The sequence below is a fragment of the Bos grunniens genome, chromosome 9 (assembly GCF_055505025.1).
Source record: "Bos grunniens cultivar Pamir isolate PY7600 chromosome 9, Bosgru_T2T1.0, whole genome shotgun sequence".
NCBI classification, from domain to species: domain Eukaryota; kingdom Metazoa; phylum Chordata; class Mammalia; order Artiodactyla; family Bovidae; genus Bos; species Bos grunniens.
The window spans coordinates 22,644,439-22,658,447 of record NC_141173.1 but is presented as its reverse complement, the minus strand read 5'-3'; the positions used below and the strand labels follow the sequence as shown (position 1 = coordinate 22,658,447).

At 37.1% G+C, this 14,009-nt stretch overlaps 1 long non-coding RNA gene across 2 annotated transcripts in view; it reads right to left on the bottom strand.

Annotated features, from left to right (window-relative positions):
- The window catches only part of LOC147365668 (uncharacterized), a 292,745-nt gene that overhangs the window by 33,041 nt on the left and 245,695 nt on the right, over window positions 1–14,009 (bottom strand). The window contains exon 9 of one of the 2 annotated variants that reach the window (XR_015132644.1): window positions 12,526–12,630. The exons of the other annotated variant lie outside the window; for it this stretch is intronic. This is a non-coding gene — a long non-coding RNA (uncharacterized LOC147365668). Of the gene's footprint in view, window positions 1–12,525; window positions 12,631–14,009 lie in introns of those variants that run through there. 2 annotated transcript variants of the gene reach the window in all.

Below are 14,009 nucleotides of genomic sequence, written 5' to 3'. Positions count from 1 at the left end.
TTATACATAAGGTATATAGGTTCATCACTTAGCTAACGATAGCTGAGCATACGGGAAATTTACTGCTTGTTTTTCTTGTCACTTGTCATGTTTGTCATCCTTGTGCTTAGGCTGTGATATCCCACTGTTTTCTAGTATTTAATGGATATTTAGGCTGCTATCAGTCTTTTTCAAAAATCTTACCATGGGCAACAATTTCCCCAGTATTTTTGCTTATTGTTGTCACCACTGAGGTTTCTTTTAAGATCTTTTAAATATCTTTTAGAAATAGATATTTATGAGTCATTGGGTGAAAAATGAACTTAATAACTTTAAGGGAGATACTCAAGGAAAAAGAGGAGATTGTTTTTCTCTACACATACTGTTACATCAAGACACAGAGTAGGCAAGTTGGTTTCCTTAGAATGGACATGGCCAAGATGGGTTATGACTTATCTCCTATCTGATGTATTTTTAAAAAACTCCTTTTTCCCCCTGAATGGCAATTTTGAATAAGTGGTTAATTCTTTCCTTTGTTATTAATCCTTTGTGGTAGAAATGACCATTCTACCCTAACCAGCTTGTGTCTGTTCTATTTTTTTAATAAATATGTGCTGGTACAGTTCTGGCAGAGTTGATGAAGTTGCAATTAAGTTTTAGAAGGAAATCATTTCACTTAGCACTTCATAGGTGAGGCTACTGCAATAGACTGATTTTGAATATTTAAGAATACTGACCCCTTAAAAATATATATGAAATTACATTCAGATTTATCATAGAGATTGCATTTGTAAAGTTGTAATGATGAATGAAATTGACATTTATCATATAACAGGTTATATTTGTGAAGTTATTGTGAAATTATAATGATGAGTGAGTTTAACAACTTGGGCTCCTTTTTCATCCAACTCTGCAGAGAAAAGGTCTGGAGAGATGGGCAGAGTGATCTAATAAATTCAGGCTTCCTAAAACTGAAAATCTGGATTAACTGTGGCCATGGCTTGCATTTCCTATGAGCAGTGTGGTATTATCTAATGAATAGTCAGAGAACAGAATCTTCAGTTATCTATTAAATGGATTGCCCCATAAAAAGGAATTGTGTCTTATCAGTCAGCATATACACACTGACACTTATTACATTTATGTACTTGGATTGAGAAGTATACAGTTTATGATATTGATTCAATATCTCAAAAGCTCCCTTTGTGAGGATAGCTGACATTTGGTGTGTATCAAATTATTGCTTTTCCATTAGCTTGGAATTTAGGGGGGTCTGAGAGATTGAACATGGAAGAATTGTTTTCATGGACATTTTTCATTTGCTTTCAACATTGCCATATCCTTGGACTTTTCTGGTGATCCAGTGGTTAAGAATCCACCTGGCAATGCAGGGAACATAGGTTCACCCCCTGGTCTGGGAAGATCCCACATGCTGCTGGGCAATTAAGCATATGCACCACAACACCTGAACCTGTGCTCTGCAACCAGAAAAGCCACCACAATGAGAAGCTCACACATAACAACAGAGACCCAATGCATCCAAGATAAATAAATAAAATATTGCCATATACTGAGAAATAATATTTAGTCAGTGAAAAATGTGATCAAGAATACAACCAGGCCCAAAGAATATTCATTTATTTACTTCTTGGGGCTTGGATTATAAAGCCCTACATTATTGATAGGGTCATTGCTATTTCTAGAATTTTCCAGGCCCCATTCATTTGGACTGAGATAAAGTATCATAGTTTTACTGGGGGGAATTAATGGGTCTCATAGTTCACTGCATCAAAGCAACAGACAGATTTGGAAAGGGATTACTGAGGCATCAATTAAGTGTCATCTATACTTGAAGAAAGAATGTTTAATACACGTATGTGAAGTAGAGAATGACAAAACAGAGAGGACTCAATTAAAACATATATATGGAGGAATAGATTGTCTTTGAAGTTCTGTCTCATCAAGAGTACATAAATGGAGTAAAAGTCCTAATCCAGTGTGTGCTCAAGGAAAATTGGACAGGAGAATGCAGTTATTAGTAGAAGCTAATATTCCTCACATCAATTTTCCAACTTAGATGTTACATATCGGTCTGTTTTGTAAGGATTTTGTTTATTTAAGGAACTATTCATGTATTTACTAGATATTATTCTTAGACATAAAAGGGATTCAGAATATACTTTTTTGTAATATCCTTAATAAAAAATAGGGCCTAGAAGCAAGGATTTGAATTGTAGGGGGGAAATCTCATAAAGAGTCTTTGGAAGTATTGATATAACCAGATATTGGGTTCACAGTCAATGGCGGACTGTTTCAGACAGACTTGAATAGCTCCATGGATTTAGAATAGCCTTCATCTTAAAGACCATACCGAAAATTCTAGTCAGTTCTAGGCAATGTCTTTTTTATTTACAGGAGAATTAATAGGAGAAAAGTGAGTACTTCACAGAGTAAGAGATTTCTTTAAAAGTGCTATTGTGTTGCAAGCTAAGCAAAAAAATCTATTTCAGGTTTATTCACAAACTGACAATTGGAAGAAGAATTCTAGCAACAGAAATAAAGATCCTATACTATGCTTCATCCTAAACCGTATAGATTAGGGACTACTGTTTATTTCCTGCTTCTAAAATCAGATTTGAGCCATAACACTGTGGGCTACCCTTAGCTATGCTTCCCACCCACTTCCTTCTGGTTGAATGAGGAGGCTTAGTGATGTAAAAAAGATTTGACTCACTGAGAGGCAAATGAACTTGATATCTGGGTCAAAAACAGTCAAAAATGCCAAGTAGATTATGCAGCCGATGCCCTAAGGTCATTTGAGAAATTAACAGGAATCTCCCTAAAGGCACAAAGAATGGAATTTCTCAACAAATAGCATATTAGTGTCTAGATTCAGAGAAGGCAATGGCACCCCACTCCAGTACTCTTGCCTGGAAAATCCCATGGACGGAGGAGCCTGGTAGGCTGCAGTCCATGGGGTCGCTAGAGTCTGACACGACTGAGCGATTGCACTTTCACTTTTCACTTTCATGCATTGGAGAAGGAAATGGCAACCCACTCCAGTGTTCTTGCCTGGAGAATCCCAGGGATGGGTGAGCCTGGTGGGCTGCTGTGGGGTCGCACAGAGTCGGACACGACTGAAGCGACTTAGCAGCAGCAGCAGCAGTGTCTAGATTACAGGCTAGACAACCCATAAATAGGAAGACGTAGGTCAGAGCACTGGAGCTTTTCTTCCTCTTTAAACAAAATGTACCTGAGCTTTGAACCAAAGTCCAGAGGCTTCTTTATTTTCCACCTTAAGGAAGACAGACCTTCTTATCTTGAACTGCTATCATCTATCCCCTTGCAAATTTCTATGTCTTCACTCCTCAAAGAAAATTTAAGCATTAGCTCCTCTCAGTCAACTCAGGGCCCTGACTGATAGGTTTATGCTTTGCAATCCACCACATGTGCTACAGTCAAGGATCAAAAACTCTTTTGGCGAGTGGTACAGCTGAGCTGGGCTTCCCAGTGGCTCAGTGATAAAGAATCTGCCTGCGCCAATGTAGGAGGCGCAGGAGACGCGGTTCGATTTCTGGGTCAGGAAGATTCACTGGAGGAGGGCATGGCAACTCACTCCAGTATTCTTGTCTGTAGAAACCCATGGACAGAGCCTGGTGAGCCTGGTAGGCTACAGTCTATGGGTTGCAAAGAGTCAGACATGATTGAGAGACTGAGCATGTACTCACAAATGAATTTTCCTACTCAGGAAAAAGTTAAGTCTCCTTTCCACTCAGCTTCATGCTTCAACTAATCCTTCTTGGCTGATGAGCACAGCAGAAGCATGTCAGCCAGGGAATTTCATCTTGATGGGTTTTAGCAAATATCCAAGTGAAAAACACAAAATACAAAATACAATAGCACCACTGGTGCTTGGGTCTGTAATTAGAGAGGAAAGGCAGAAAAGGGGACACTACAGCTTCTCACATCAGAGGCGGGGCCTGTTGATTGTTTATGGGTTTTATCTTTTGATGTAGCATTTATACATAGTGAAATGCACAAATCTTAAGAGAACATCCATGAGATTTGACAAATGCATGTACTTGTGTAACCCAAACCTCTTTGCCATCACACCAGAAACTTCTGGCATGCCCCTTCCCAATTAGTTAATGCCCTGGTTCATCCCTTAGAGGCAACTACTGTTCTGAAGTTTTTTTCCATTATGAAATAGTTTTACCTGTTTAGAACTCCATAATATAATTGGAATAATACTGTATGTATTCTTCTGTGTAGAGCTTCTGTATCAGCTTGCAAGTGCTGCCAAAATTTTTTTCACAGACTAACGGTAAAAACAACAGAAATGCATTTTCTCACAGTTCTAGAGGTTGAAATTCCAAGATCAAGATGCTGGCGTCTCTCTCGTTGGCTTGAAAATTATTATGTTCTTGCTGTGTCCTCACATGGCTGTCCCTCTGTCTCTGTGTTGTCTGTGTCCTAATTTCTTCTTCTTAGAAAAAACAGCATATTGCATTAAGGCCCACCCATGAGACCTCATTTTACCTTTATTACTTCTTGAAAGGCCCAATATACAAACAGTCATATACTGAGGTATTACCACTAATAGGGCTTTAATATAAACATTTTGGAGGTGGGAGTGGGGGACACGAATCAGCCCATAATACCTTTTTTGAATCATCAAAACGTTTTTGAGATTCACTCATGTTGTTTGTGTCAGTAGGTTGTCCTTTTTTATTTCTGAGTACTATTTCATTATACGAATATACCACAGTTTAGTCTATTAGTGGACACCTGTGCTGCTTCAGATCAAAGCTGCTTCAGTCATGTCCGACTCTGTGCGACCCTATGGACTGTAGCCCACAAGCCTCCTCTGTCCATGGGATTCTCCAGGCAAGAACACTGGAGTGGGTTGCCATGCCGTCTTCCAGGGGATCTTCCCCAGCCAGGGATCAAACCTGCGTCTCTTATGTGTCCTGCATTGGCAGGCGGGTTCTTTACCCCTAGTGCCACCTGGGAAGCCCTGTGCTGCTTCCAGTTTGGAGCTATGATAAATGAAGCAACTTAAACATCATTGTACAAGTCTTTTTGCAACATTATATATATATATATATATATATATATATATATATATATATATAATTTATTTATTTTAATTGGAGGTTAATTACTTTACAATATTGTATTGGTTTTGCCATACATCAACATGAATCCACCACAGGTATACACGTGTTCCCCATCCTGAACCTCCCTCCCACCTCCCTCCCCATACCATCCCTCTGGGTCATCCCAGTGCACCAGCCCCAAGCATCCTATATCATGGGTGGATGAAACTGGAGCCTATTATACAGAGTGAAGTAAGCCAGAAAGAAAAACACCAATACAGTATACTAACACATATATATGGAATTTAGAAAGATGGTAACGATAACCCTGTAAGCAAGAAAGCAAAAGAGACACAGATGTATAGAACAGTCTTTTGGACTCTGTGGGAGAGGGAGAGGGTGGGTTGATTTGGGAGAATGGCAACATTATATTTTATCTTGACCAAGATCTAGGAGTGAATTTGCTGGTTATAGTAATAAATGTATGTTTAATTTTATCTGAAACTTCCAGAAAATTTTCCAGAGATTGTACCGTTTTATAATCCTACTATCAATTTATGAGAATTCTAGTTGCTACAAATCCTTATTAACATTTGGTGTTATAGGTATTTTAATATATCTATTGGTTTTAGTCATTCAGGTCAGTGTACAGTGGTATCTCACTGTGGTTTTAATTTGCATTTCCCCCAATGATTTAAAATACTTTTGCATGTGCTAGGCTGTTTAATTTACAATAAATGAAGAGCCCCTGGAGGTCTCCAGGAAATACTTATGTGAAGCAAAGGTTCTCAATGTGTCCATCACCAAAATCCTCTAAAAACTTAGTTCTGCTATTGCACCTGATATTTCTGACCTCTCTGATTATCTGTAGTGTGACTCGAATGTAAGTAGCTATAAATTATCTAAGGGCATGGAACTGGCCTTAAAGAATTAGAGGGATGAGGTGTGTGTCTGACCATATATTTCTGTTTCTCAGTGCTCCATGAAAAGACAACAATATGAGAAGGAGAAGAGAAGAAGGAAAAAAAGAGCAGCTTTTTTTTCTGTAATTAAAATTACTCTAGATAACAACTAGATAGGCAGTTGGAAAACTATGATGTTAGATCTCTATCTCACTTTGTATACCAATATAAATTCCAGATGGAGAAAAAAAAAGCTATTTTAATTATTTAAAATCAAACACATACTTAAAATAATTAAAATAGATTTATTTTTTAAGTATTTTTTCATTGTTTATAATGGAAATATTAGTCCTTTATTCCTCCTCTCTTCTGCCCTCCCCAAGTCCTCTTTCCCCCAGGCACCTATCTACCTTCAAGAATTTCAGCTATGCTTAGACTTTCTTTATATTTATTTTTAAATTTAATTTTTAAGTTTTACTGCAATACAATAAACACATAACATTGTATTTATGTAAGGTATACAACATGATTTAATATATATTTAATAAAATGATCACCAGAAGTTTAGTTAACATCTATCACCTCATGTAGTTACATTTTTTTTTTTTTTCTTGTGACGAGAACTTTTAAGATCTACTGATCTACTCTCAGGACTTCCCTGGTGGTCCAGTGGCTAGGATTCCCTGTTCCCAATGCAGGAGGCCTGGGTTCAATCCCTTGGCAGGGAACTGGATCCCACATGTCACAACTAAGAGTTTGCACACTGCAACTGAAGATGCCAGATCCTGTGTGCCGCAAGTAAGACTCAGTGCAGCCAAATAAATAAGTAAAAAAGATATTAAAAAGAGAGAAAGATTTACTCCACTAACAACTTTCAAATATACAATATTGTTAACCATAGTTAAAGGTCCATCGTCAAAGCTTTGGTCTTTCAGTAGTCATGTATGGATGTGAGAGTTGGACTGGAAAGAAAGCTGAGTGCTGAAGAATTGATGCTTTTGAACTGTGGTGTTGAAGACTCTTGAGAGTCCCTTGGACTGCAAGGAGATCCAACCAGTCAGTCCTAAAGGAAATCAGTCCTGAATATTCACTGGAAGGACTGATGCTGAAGCTGAAACTCCAATACTTTGGCCACCTGATGTGAAGAACTGACTCATTGGAAAAGACTCTGATGCTGGGAAAGACTGAAGGCTGGAGAAGGGGACGACAGAGGATGAGATGGTTGGATGGCATCACTGACTCAATGGACATGAGTCTGAGTAAACTCCGGGAGTTGGTGACGGACAGGGAAGCCTGGCATGCTGCAGTCCATGGGGTCGCAAAAAGTTGGACACAACTGAGCAACTGAACTGAACTGAACCATGCTATACATTACATCCCCAGGGGTTCTTTATTTTATACCTGGAAGTTTGTACCTTTTGACCACCCTCACTTATTTTGCTCTGACCTGAACCCATCCTGCCTCTGACAATCACCAATTTATTTTGTTTATGTGGGTTTTTTTTTTCAGATTCCACATATAAGTGAATTCATTCAGTATTTGTCTTCCTCTATCCGATTTATTTCGCTTAATGTCATGCCCTGAAGATTCATCCATAGTGTCCCAAATAGCAGGATTTCTTTCTTTTGTATAGATGAAAAATATTACATATTACATATATTTTCTTCATTCATTTATCCCTCAATGGACACTTGAGTTGTTTTCATGTCTTGCTATTGTAAATAATGCTGCAGTGAACTTGGGGATGCAGCTTATCTGTTCGATATAGTGATTTCATTTCCTTCAGAAGTACCTACAAGTGGGATTGCTGGATCATAATGGTATTTCTAATTTTAATTTTTTGAGGAAACTTCATGCTGTTTTCCATAGTGGCTGCACCAATTTCATTCATTCCTACCAACAATGCACAAAGATTCTTTCTCCACATGCACACCAATGCTTGTTGTTTCTTGTCGTTTTGATGATAGTCATTTTAACAGATGTAACATAAAATCTCATTGTGGTTTTGCTTTGCAGTTCCCTGATGGTTAGTAATGTTTAACACCTTTCAAATATACCTGTTGATTGTTTTTATGTCTTCTATTCAGTTCCTCTGCCCTTTATAAAATCAGATTCTTGTTTATTCCACTATTGAGACAACTGAATTTTTAAAAATATACTTTAGTGCATTTTAGATATCAACCCCTTATCAGGTATACGGTTTACAAAGATTTTCTCCCATTCCATAGGTTGCATTTTCATTTTGTTGATGGCTTCCTTTGTTAAGTAGGATCATTTTAGTTTGATGTAGTCCCACTTGTTTATTTCTGCTTTAGTTGCCTTTGCTTTTGGTGTTAAATTAAAAAAAATTCATTGCTAAGGAATTTATCCCCTATGTTTTATTCTAGGAGTTTCATGGTTTCAGGTTTTATGTTTAAGTCTTTAATCCATTTTGAGTTGATTTTTGTGTACAGCATGAGAGAGTGGTCCAATTATCCTGACGCCATTTATTGAAGAGACTGTCCTTTCCCGCTTGTATATTCTTTTATTTCTTTTTCTAGCTACTTTCTCTGGCTAGGGTTACCAATACTGTGTTGAATAAACGTGGTGAGAGAGGGCATCCTTGCCCTGTGCTTGATCTTAGAGGAAAAGTTGTTAGCTTGGTAACATGGAGTATGATGTCAGCTGTGGGTTTGTCTTATACAGCCTTTATCATGTTTAGGTGGGTTCCCTCTATACCCACTTTGTGGAGAGTTTTACCATGAGTGAGTGTTGAATTCTGTCAAATGCTTTTTTCTACATCTATTGACATGATCATATGTTTTTATCCTTTATTTTTGTGTAGGTGATATCTTGATGGGGAGTGGTATGTTTCTGGAACAGCATCTGTGGAGTAGATTCTGTGGCCAATTTGGAGGCTACAATCTTCCACAGTGTTTCTGTCCCTTACATTTCATAGGGGAAAGGGAGAGGAGAGAGCAGGTGAAAGAGAAATGTAGACAGGTTAACAGTCATCTGATGATTATGACTAGTCATTCAAACATAATAGGGCTAGACTATATCAGGAAGGCAATATGACCTTCTGAAGGAGGGGTGGCATAAATAAAGTTTTATCAAAATTATGTGGGCTTTGCAGTAGAAGAAGCAACAGTGGAACAGTTAGGAGGCTGGTTGAGTAATTCATTCAAGAGGTGATGCTGGCCTAAAGTATGTAAGTTGGAGAGTGGTGCAAGACAGCTTTGAGATATGTAGGAGGTAGAATCATGAGTACTTGGAGACTGACTGGGACCAGGAGTAACAAGAATCCTTCTGTCTTAAGTGACAGGGTACATTGGAGGGTGGTACCATTTATCAAGATGAGGGACACAGGAGGAGTAGATATGTGAATATATAGAGAGTAAAAGATAATTCAGTTTCACGCAAGTGAGGGATGACTGTGGTGTTACCTGTTGGGATATCTTATTGGTCACTAAACAAAAGATGTGGAGCCCAGCAATAAAATAAAGTTTGATAGTCATTAGCCTATAAATCTTAATGAAAGGAATACTAGTAGTTGAGGTCACTTATTTTGTGAAAAGTAAAAAATTCTAGGATAGGACCCTCAGAAACACAATTGAAGAAAACTGCAGCCACCAGAATCCAAAACTGTACACATCTTCCAAAAACCATACAGATCAGGAGAGTAAGTAAAACCAACAGATCTATGTCCACAGTATAACTAAGAGATAAAGAATATCAGAAAGTCATTAACAGAGAAGAAGGGAAATAAATAGCTGCAAAGGCAACTCTGGAACACATATTAAAGTAGAGAATCAGAGAGAGTCTTCATGAAAAAGAGAGGGCAGTAGAAATAGATTTTTAAATTTATATCACCTTGCGTATCAGAACACTATCTTCTGCAAGTCAAAAGAAAGTGTTTTGAAAGTGCAGGGGACCTAGATGGTGATCTTGAGAGAGTCCCACTTGTGCGTAATTGAAAAAATTGGTGGTGAGGTAAAAAACGGAGGTGGGGGCGTGGCGGGGAACAGTGGAAAACAAATATCTAAACAAATAACAGAATCACAAATAAAAAGAGAAACCAATTCTTCTTATCACAATGGTACCCTTTTAAAAGAAATTATAGTCTATTATACCAACAGAAGAGGGTGCTCTTGAACTGAGAAAACTAGTAAGCTACCATATGCCCAACACCTGTCTATATAGAATTATTTCTTTTTGCTAATCCATAAAATACACAATATTGAAAAACAAAAAAATAGAGGACAACAACCATAAAATCTATAAGAAGACAAAAAATAAGAAAATACTTCTCTTGATGAAAATTCATCTAAAACCATGAAGAATAGAAAATAAAATTAAATATAATAAAATAAGCACTTATTTTTAAAAAATCTCCCCAATAAGAAACTTCAAAAATTCAGAAGAGACGAGGAGGAATATGAGAACTAAGCAAACTCTAGAAAGAAACAGAAGAAAAAGAAAATCATCTCATAAGTGAAGATTAAAATACAAGGAGAATTAATTAAAAATAAAGCAAGGAGTATTGAGGAAATGAATTAAAATAGTCAAGAGCATGAAAATAAAATGGGAAAACAATCAGAGAAATTGATAGCTATAGATGATGGACAAAGATGATCTCACATACATATAATTGGAGTCCTTGAAAAAGAAAAACAAAGTAATGTGAAAGAAATGTTATTTAAAGTAATAATTCAAAAAATCTCCCAGATGGTCAGTTCAGAGACATATCCTGTAAAACTCCTAGACTTTAATCATAAAAACAAAAAAAATCTCTGTGCCTTGAGGCAAAAAGACCAAAAGACTTACAAGGGAAAAAGCTGAAATCAGAGTTTGTGAAAGCAAGACAACTTTGGAGCAAACATTATTTTTATTTTTTTGGACTTAAAGCTATCTTTATTATTTTATAAATCCTGAATTCTATAAGTTTCTTCTTCAAAATAATTGTTCTTTGAATTCCCCAATGGTTGTAACTTTATGTGTTATGTCATTTAAAATCTCTTATTATAATATCAAACTGAATAAACATATATAACTTTTTTTTTAGGGTTACATAATTCTTTATTATTGTTGTCTTTTTTTAATATAAATTTATTTATTTTGATTGGAAGTTAATTACTTTACAATATTGTATTGGTTTTGCCATACATCAACATGAATCCGCCATGGGTATACATGTGTTCCCCATCCTGAACCCCCCTCCCTCCTCCATCCCTGTACCATCCCTCTGGGTCATCCCAGTGCACCAGCCCCAAGCATCCAGGATCATGCATTGAACCTGGACTGGCGATTCATTTCATATATGATATTATACATGTTTCAATGCCATTCTCCCAAATCATCCCACCCTCTCCCTCTCCCACAGAGTCCAAAAGACTGTTCTATACATCTGTGTCTCTTTTGCTGTCTCACATACAGGGTTATCGTTACCATCTTTCTAAATTCCATATATATATGCGTTAGTATACTGTATTGGTGTTTTTCTTTCTGGCTTACTTCACTCTGTATAATAGGCTCCAGTTTCATCCACCTTATTAGAACTGATTCAAATGTATTCTTTTTAATGGCTGAGTAATACTCCATTGTGTTTTTAAAGAAACAATAGAAAGTGCAAGCCAAAGATTTTTATATTTAGATAAGTTATCCTTCAAGTGAACAGTTTAAAAAATGTGAGAACTCAAGGAGTGCTGTATTCACAAATGAAACTAGAGGGTGAGCTCTATCCAGCCCAAGGAAGACTGGAGAAACCCTGGCACATGGACTGATGGTACACATTAAATACACTTTAGTGTAGATACAAAGTTAAAACAAAGGGCAGAGGGAGAGTGTATAAGCATTATATGCTCTGATGAAGTAGGAATAAACCAACCCCTCAAAAAAATAAAAGTAGAAATTAAAACAAATTCATCATTGTACAGATAATATGTGCAGTCAAAATATATCAGCACTGACAAACCAAAGAGTAGAAACCACAGAAAGGGAAAAGTAAACTTGTTTTTTTTTTTTTTTAAACAAAATATATCAGAATTATTTTAAGCCTAGAAGAAAAGCAAAGCCTTCTTAAATACCAAAAGAAATAGTTTAAAAAAGAGCAGAAAGATATAGAAATAAAAATGGTAACTATAACTAACATTCATAGGAAATATAGCAAAAAAAAAAAAAAAAAAGATATGTTGAACCAGGATGTATGTTAAGTGGAGAAAGAAATTTATAAGAAGTATATATAATATGGTAGCATTTGTGAAGAAATATGGGTGCAAAAAGAATAGATATAAATAATTCTTACAAAAAAGAAATATCAGAACCTAATAGTCAACCATCAGGGTTGTGTGCTTTGAACAAGATGTGGTAGATATGGGGGAGTGAGACTTCTTTGTGTTTACCTTTTAATTCGAACCATTAAAAATTTTTTCATGATACAGTGTGGCTGAAATAAAGTGGAAAAGAAGGTAATTGAACATGAGGAGGTAGTCAAGACATTGTGAAACCTGGATATTGTACGAGCAGGTTGTCACCCAGAATGATGGCATAGAGAAGAAGGCCACAGTTGGGTGTGAAAATGTTTACTGAACATGGGAGAATTGTCCATGGAATCCACAGGCACTTTGAGTCCAAGGAAGGGTGGAATGTGATATGGCTGGAACCTTTGGACCTGCAAGGAGAGAGGAATTTTGCTCAAGGATTGGTTTGAGGGGTCACAGGATGTGGAGGACTTGAGCTCTGCTTCCTTGTACTGCAATACCAAGGGTGGAGAGAGCCACATTCTCCATGTTAGCAGACTTTAGGGGAAGCAGTGACAATATGTAGCCTTGATGTACTCCTTTCCCGATTTAGAACCAGTCTGTTCTTCCATGTCCAGTTTTAACTGTTGCTTCTTGACCTGCAACATACCATGGGCTAATAAACACATCACTGACTCGATGGACGTGAGTCTGAGTGAACTCTGGGAGTTGGTGATGGATAGGGAGGCCTGGCGTGCTGCGATTCATGGGGTCGCAAAGGGTCGGACACGACTGAGCGACGGATCTGATCTGATGAATATAAAGGTAAATTCATCTAGAGCAGGGTCGGCAATCGAGAGCCCCACAATGTCAAATGAAAGTTATGAATGGGAGGATGAAGAGAAGGTGGGGCCCCAGGTCACTATCATAATCAATGCACATCTCTAATGAGTTGTTTCAGAGGGAAATCGCTATAGGCTAGTTTATGACCTCCAGCCTCACACAGCTACTTAATGATTGTTTGAAAAGAAAAGGCAGACTAAAACCTGTAAGACTTGACAGTAGTGATATTCGGTCATACATACACCTGCATCATTTTATGTGAAGTTTACTACAAAATAAAATTTTATTTTACCACTAAAAGTGCACTTAAAGGAAGCAAATACTATAAAACGCAATGTGAACATTAAATGGAATTCAATGTAAAACCCAAGCCGATAATAGTTTCTATGGATAAATATAAGTTTATTTCAAAATTATCATGGCCAGTGAAATCAAGTAGGCTCTGGGTTGAGAAAATTGATTCCCAGAAAGTGAGTCATAAAGTTGGAACACAATCTCATAGTTACAAACGGCCCCAGAACTCCCAGCAATCTATAAAGCTATAACTAGGAAACTCAAGTAAATAAGTCTCTTAGGAAATGTGGCTGTAGAGTTTTTAAAAAATTGAAAAGTAATGAAAGCACCAAGAGAAAAATCTGAGGCAAAGTGAACATTCAAATGATTTGTAGTATGGCGCAGTTCAGATTGGAAACCATGAAAAATCCATGTTCTATATGTGTATACATATATAGTTATATAATATGCAGTTATATCTAAGCATGCACACATGTACAGATACATATATATTCACACACATATATCATACATATAAAAATTGTGTACATATATCCACTTGTTTTAGAAAGGCCAAACTTCGGTGGAGCACATGGCAGGCAAGGATCCTCTGAGAGATTAGTCAAGACACAGTTTCTGTTCTCTGATGGAAGGGTTTATTCAAGCTCTTGATGAACATTTACCTTTAGTGACA